The sequence below is a fragment of the Medicago sativa genome, chromosome 2, assembly GCF_051527215.1.
Source record: "Medicago sativa cultivar Bolivia chromosome 2, Bolivia_mono, whole genome shotgun sequence".
NCBI lineage: Eukaryota > Viridiplantae > Streptophyta > Magnoliopsida > Fabales > Fabaceae > Medicago > Medicago sativa.
In genome coordinates this window covers 71,125,750-71,133,226 of record NC_140750.1, presented here as the reverse complement: position 1 = coordinate 71,133,226, position 7,477 = coordinate 71,125,750, and the positions used below count along the sequence as shown (strand labels likewise).

General features: G+C 29.2%; 1 pseudogene across 1 annotated transcript; it reads left to right on the top strand.

The window, feature by feature from the left end:
- Positions 1–616: 616 nt before the first annotated feature.
- Positions 617–7,197, top strand: LOC146950315 (putative axial regulator YABBY 2; annotated as a pseudogene). Its single transcript, XR_015027496.1, has 7 exons — positions 617–849; positions 1,022–1,181; positions 2,772–2,900; positions 3,112–3,244; positions 5,059–5,107; positions 5,948–6,023; positions 6,817–7,197. The product of XR_015027496.1 is annotated as a putative axial regulator YABBY 2 (transcript).
- The last annotated feature ends 280 nt before the right edge of the window (positions 7,198–7,477 follow it).

The window sequence follows — 7,477 nt, the reverse complement described above, 5'->3', positions numbered from 1 at the left end:
AATGTTAGACCAAGATTGAACGGTCTAATATTTAAGTTAGATATTTTATATTTAAAATAAATAAATAAAATCTACAAACTTTTTGCACTATGTAATCTTATCAAACAAATATCATTGTCCTCGTGAGTTTAGCTCAGTTGGTAAGGACAATGCATAATATATGCAAGGTTCGGGGTTCAAACTCCGACCACCACAAAAAAAAAATTATCAATGTCCTACAAGCATTAATATTGCTGAAATTTACGATTACATGCAATCCAAATCCATTAATCAATGCATTTCTAATCAAATAAGTAACTTCATTATCTATCAAATTAAATGACATGCATTGTCAAAGTAATCGTAATTCTTTGATATACTAGCAAATGACAATTGATTTTTTTTGTGTGTATCCGAAATTCGAACCCCAAACCTTACTTATATTATGTATTATCATATCAACTGAGCTAAGATGCTAATAGATTGTATAGAAATACAAATACTAATAATGAATTAATTTTTCTCTCATAATCTCTGATCCCTAAACATTCTAAGCAAGCTGGGTGACATTAATATCTCGCCCCCCTCGTCCGCTACAGAAAGCCAGTAAGATTAGAGAGATAGGTCACTCCCACCCACTCATTTTCTCAATCATAACACTATCACCCCACACTACACCCACTCTCTTCTTTTACACGCGCACACAAACATACATTCATTCTTATAATCAATCTTTTCTTCATAATCTTGTCAAAAATATATTTTCTTCATAGTAATTCATAACCCACTTATAATAATTAATTTTACCCTACTTATTAATATCTTGTTTTCCCCGACCAGTCTAGTCCCATCCTAACCATTCACAATTTTGTACACATCCTCTCTCTCTTTCTCTCTCTCTCTATCTCTATTTTTCTATTAAAAAATATTATCAAAGTTTTTTTTATTTTTATTTTTAACAATCTTTATGATTCTTTGTCTTAATATATATTCCTCTTGCTAGTCTATAAATTCTTGATCTAACTTGTTCAATTTATTTCAGTGAAGAGTTTCTCTCCTCTTTGATCTGCTTATATAAGCACAAACAAAGGACAATTACTACAAATTTAAGAGAAAAAAAAATGTCAATGGATATGAATATGATGGCAACAAATGAACGTGTTTGTTATGTTCACTGCAACTTCTGCAACACTACTCTAGCGGTACAATTCTGAATTCTCTTGTTTTTTCTAACCTTGTTATTATGTCTTTCATCATCTAATTTAATTTTGCTTCCTATATTTCTTAATAACAAGGAATAAGTGAAGTGGATTTCTTGAATTTAACTTAAGATCGAGAATTAATTAATTCTTATGTTATATTTTATGAGAAAGTGCAACTGGGTTTTCTTCCTATAAACTCTACTATATATACTGAGAATTTCAGCTACATATAGTGCTAATTTGAAGGGTGGTAAAAAATAATTATATATATGAGGTTGAATGAAGCAATTCCAAGGTGTTTGTTTGTTTAGAAACAAAAATCCAAAATGCATAATTTGAAGGCTGTGAATGAATAGGTAGGGCTAGACTCACAGAGAAGGTATATTAGGGTTCATTCTAATATATATGAATCCCTTTCCCTTTTTAAATTGATTTATTTAATTATTCAGGATAATAAATAGTATCATGTGATCTCATATGCCAAAATTAACATATTTATTTATTTATTAATTTATTAACCGTGAAAAGAAATCTCTTTCTCTGATATGTCTGTCAAAGTTGGGTGGTATTCTGTTCATCATGATTTGGCAGTGAATGGTCATCTTTTTTTGTGATCAAGTTTTTTTCACAATTTTGGACATGTTGTAGAGATCTATTAATCAAGTCAAGACAAATGAACCAGAAAGAAAGAAAAAAAACCTATTTCATCTTTATTTTTTTTTATTTTTTTTCATAAAAATATGTGTGTTGAAATTACTCCTTTTAAGAAAGCACCATCTTTCTTTCTCTGTTGAAATTAATCTTGTTATTGTGTTTGATTCATGATTATGATAAATCAATCAAAATCTTGAACTTTTCTTTATTCATAGATAGCCCTATATGCTATCCTTTGATCTGTCTATAGCTTTTATGATTTTTTTTTTTCTGTTCAAGTCATGTCATTTTCACTCTCTCTCTTTCAATATGAGCTCTCTGAAATGAGTCTTCACAATTTCTACCTTTTATCATATATGGCTTGCAGTGTCAGAAAATATAAAAAGTGATGCGCACCATTGTGAGAGTGCTAACTTTTATCATATTTAAACCAATGTCATATTTGTCAGATCCTATATGAAATGCTTCTTCCTTCTATAATAATAACTTGTTTATATTCAATTTCATATAGTACTGCACATGCACACTTCTTCCTAAACCTGTACAGTAGTACACACCTCTCTTTCTCTCTCAAGTCTCAACCTCTTATTTGTCCACTTATGTTTATGTTTTCAATTTTTCTTCAACTATCTAGTTGCATTAGTTTTCAAAGTTTGTGTTTGGAATGTGATAGTTGACTGAAAAAAAACAAAAATAAATATTTGTACTAATATTGAAGAAAATGATGGTCCAAAGTATGAATTAAAAGCATTGAGAATCCCAATTAAGAGGATAGAGATGTGACTATATAGGCTTGTAGCTTTCTTTCTGTTCCTCCTATTAATGACACAGATTCTTTGAGGTTATTCAACTGATTTTAGTTTAGTTTATGCTGCTAGGTACTAGTGAAATAATTGAAAGTGTGATACTATATAGTAATAAAGTTTTAATTTGCAGGTTAGTGTTCCATGCAGTAGTTTGCTGACTATAGTGACAGTTAGATGTGGTCATTGTGCTAATTTGCTTTCTGTTAACATGGGAGCAGCATCACTTCAATCTTTTCCTCCTCAACAAGATCACCCTCAGGTATAATTTCATTTTCAGTTGCTTAAATTGTTCTTAATTTGTTGCAAATGACCCCTATATATGGAAATGAAATGCTGCATAATACATATATACTTTGTGCTCTTTTTATATTATGCTGAGTACAATAGTACATACATATATACAAGTTTATTACTATACTTATGTATTTATCATCTCTAATTTTTTTAATTTGTTTGTAATGAATTTACAGAAACAGCAGCTTATAAACTGTCATCAAGAAGAAAGCAGGAAGGAAGTTGTAGGATCATCATCATCTTCTTCTTCAAAATGCAAAGCATTTCAGCCTTTAGTCCATGAGCAACCTAGAACTCCTCCAATTCGTCGTGAGTCTCACTCTCACACACACACACTCTATAATTTTTCCTCCTAAATTGATTAACCTTTTGATCTACTAGTTAAAAAAATTAAAGAGAGACTGAAAATTTGAGATCCAATAACATGAAATGTCTCCTTTTCAAAAAAATAACATGAAATATCTCATCTAATTCTATGGTCAAAAACATTATAATTGAAGATCAAATTCAATTAGTAGATATTTGATTTTAAACTTGAATTAAGTCTCAATTAAAAAAAAAAGCTCTCTCAAATATCACTCTTTCTAACTTAACTCTTAAATATATAAAAAGGAAAAAGAAATATAAAAATAAGAAGTAAGTTTTAATTTTTAAATATATGAAATTTGTCACTTTAGTCGATATTCTTCATCTATGTTTGGATCTCCTCTATAAAAAAAAAATTCTATGTTTGGATTAGCAGTGCTGTAGAAAATCTTGAATTCCAATCCATATTTACCGCAATTTTATTTTATGAAGCTACAAATTGAAGCTTCATGTTACTACATAGTGTCATCGAGGTTTGCTCCAAATTCAAACATATTAAAATGTTCAAGACTAAAGAGACAAATTTGCATATATTTTACGAATTGAAATAATGTTTTAAATACTTTAAAAAATTACTTATCAATTTAATAAATTTTTTGGGGTGTTGTAGTTTTATGTTGTATTACAAGGTTTGAGTACTCGTTTGTACTCCCTATTCTATATAACATGAGTAAAAAATTGATACCCCAAACTTTTGTTAGGTACTAGTACTACGTGTATAAAATTACTTTCAAGTTTAATATAATTTTAAAATGATAAAAATAAAACAAATTATATATTATTTAATGATTGGATATTGGGCAACTTATTACCCAATAAAACCTAAGGATACCATAACGTTAAACATGATATAATCACAAATATATAATCTCTTCCGTCTTAAATATAAGCAAAGGTATATATATACTTATTTTAAATTTGTACCAAATACATTTACCTATTTACTTATATGTAAGACAATAGGGAGAGAGCACTTGAGGAAGTAAATTGATGATTTACTCACTTACTCTTTGAGTTATTATATGAATAAAGTTAACCTGGGGGGTAATAGGAAGTTTAGGCCACAGACTGAACAATTTCGTTACATAAGGTCAGGCTTGAAGGACAAAATAACTCAGACTAGTTAGTTACTACACAACAGGCAGAAGTTAATGAAAGTAAGGTCATGATTGAGGCCACTTGTCCTAAAAAACTGAGTATTTTTCATAAGAGTGGCCGTTCATCTCTCTGAGTATCCACTTTCTTTAGGTACAAAACTACCCAAAATTGGCCTATTATCTTTACATCATCATTTAACTGTCCCCAACTAGATGTTGACATTTCATAACAAAACTAACCCCATTCTTTAATTTATTGCAATCATGTTGTGCCCTAGAACTAGACCAATATACATGTGCAAATTAGTTTCACAAAATGATGTTAAAATCTTTATTCTAGCCACTCAATGATAATTAATTTACACATTTACTATTTTAAGTAACAATTTTCATCTCGCTCTTTATAACACCTCATGATGATTCTTATTGGTAGTGGTACTTCAATACCATTTTAGTGGGTTGAGTTTGCCCTATAATGATAGTAATTCCTCCAACTAATGGGCCTGTTGTTAAATACTTTAGCCCCACTTGATTTTGGTCCTGGAAAAAAAATCATATTTATTTCAAGCAAAAAAAGAAAAGAAAATCATACTTATTGTTACATACTATGCAATTTCTTTAATAGTTCAAGCTAATTGTATAACTTTATGATTAACACAGCTCCAGAGAAGAGACAACGTGTTCCTTCTGCTTATAATCGGTTCATTAAGTAAGTAACATTTTCCAATTTGCAATTCTAAGATCAACTCTCCATCTATTCATGTATTTTTGTGTTTTTGGGTATCTACCTCTTCTAATTAATGAATATAGTTTAATAGAGTTTGATCTCAATGCTCTAAAAACAAGTTTAATCACAAAGTTGATGAGAATGATTATTCATGATTCAATTGATATAGTGTTGGTCAAACTACACTAATTCATGAATATATTAAATAAAAAGACAATTAAGCTATAACCATAAATAATTTCATACAAATATAAATCTATGTCAGATGAATTTTCAGCAAATCAAAAGTTTAATTATTTTTAGCAATAGAATACCTCTAATCCTAATAAAAAGATTATATGCAAAATAAGTATTGGAAACTCAGCATTATTTTAAAAGGAAAGTACATTTTAAAATTCAATGCAACATTAATTATTCTTTTGTCAATAATAGTCTTAGTTGTTGAAGAGATAAAAATAGATGAAATGAAATAATAATAATAATAGGCATACAATTGATTTTCTTGGTATGTATTTTTTATGTAACTTTTAAAACTAATTTTAGGCATACAATTTAATTAAGATGCTACTATATACTATCTTCCATCCCATGTATTAGAAAAGTTTGGATTTATTTTGCTCTAATTAAAAAATAAAATAAAAATAGTCACAAATTTTAGTCTTACTTAATAGCCCTATATGCATCTTGAGCTTATTAATTTTTGTTTTGTAGTCTTAAATATATGTTGTATAGGGAAACCTAGAGGTAGTACTTTATCAGATATGTATGTAATCATTCAACAAAATTACAAATATTGAAGAGCCTTCTATCTTTTGGTTTCAGGGAGGAAATACAAAGAATTAAGGCTAGTAATCCAGATATCAGTCACAGGGAAGCATTTAGCACAGCAGCTAAAAACGTGAGTTCAAATCTTAATTTATAACTATTTTTCCTTTTTCAGCATATACATACATTCTGGCACATGATTGCATGAAAGTTCCATATCAATTTTTCCCATCACATGTGTGGCTTACACAATAAGAGATAACTTTGTCGTTTACATAATATTTTTGTTGAGACTTTACCATTCAAGGCCAAAGGTTAATATTGAAAAATTGAGGTATATATATAAAGGGAAACCAATAATATACTTCAAGTGCTTCCTATAACGAGGGTTGTTCTTATTTAAGCAACTATGGTGACAAATGTAAACGTGCATGCAAAGCTGGGAATTTTTTTATTTTTTTTATGACAAGGTTGAACAAATTATCCTTTTTCTTTACATCACAATTAGGAACAGTCCAATTTTTAATAGAAAATGAGGTAAAGTTATAGTGGCCCTAGACTAGTACATACGTGATCATTCCATTTTATGCTTTCCTTTTGATGATATTATGCAACTATAAGGTTGACTTTGTGATTGAGGTGAAGAAGTTAAGTAGTGAAATATTAAATAGTAAAAATGTTCAAAATAAATTCCACCCACGATACATTACTAGCATTTTCCCTTTTAAAAATATTTTAACAATATTAATTTGGTAGCACCCTCAATATATTACAACTATAACAAAAAGATGAAATTATCACAACTTTTTTGATAGCCAATTTGCACCCTTCAATCTATATATAGTTGGAATTGCAACTGCTAGATTGTGGTACCACTGATTTTTCTGCCAGCTGATTGTCTCGTTTAAATATGAATATATATGCAGTGGGCACATTTTCCTCACATTCACTTTGGGTTAAAGTTGGATGGTAGCAAGCAAGCAAAGTTGGACCATGGGGTTGGGGAAGCTACTCAAAAGTCTAACGGATTCTATTGATACATATAAAATGGAATTAAGTCTATATAATTATCGATCAGTTGGTTTTTTTCTGTTCTTGACGTAAAAAAAATGAGGTTAATCAAGTTTCCCATTCACACAATTGCATGGGGGATTCTTATCAAAATTAACCTCTTCCCCTCACCTTGTTTAAGTAATAGTATATGTATTTCCCTTTCCTATAATGATTTTATTGTGATTGCATTAACTATTATGTTGAACTTAGGCACTTGTTGAGTAAACATTATAAATTATAAGCTTCTTCAATAATGTGTTTTTCTTAATTAGTATACTATATCTTTATCCCTCTACATAAATCTCATCATTTAAAAATAAATTGACCTTATATATAAAATGATTTTTAAAATTATGTATTGATTATGTTTTCTAATTAAGAAAAATAGTAGAGACGTACATGGGTTGCTTTAGACCGGGTTGACTTAACTTGAGATTTAACCCAATATTAGACACTCGGGTTGGATTTAGTGGATAAACTTGAGATTTGCGTTGTGGATTGAGTTAGATAAATCCAGTCAATTTCATTTTGGGT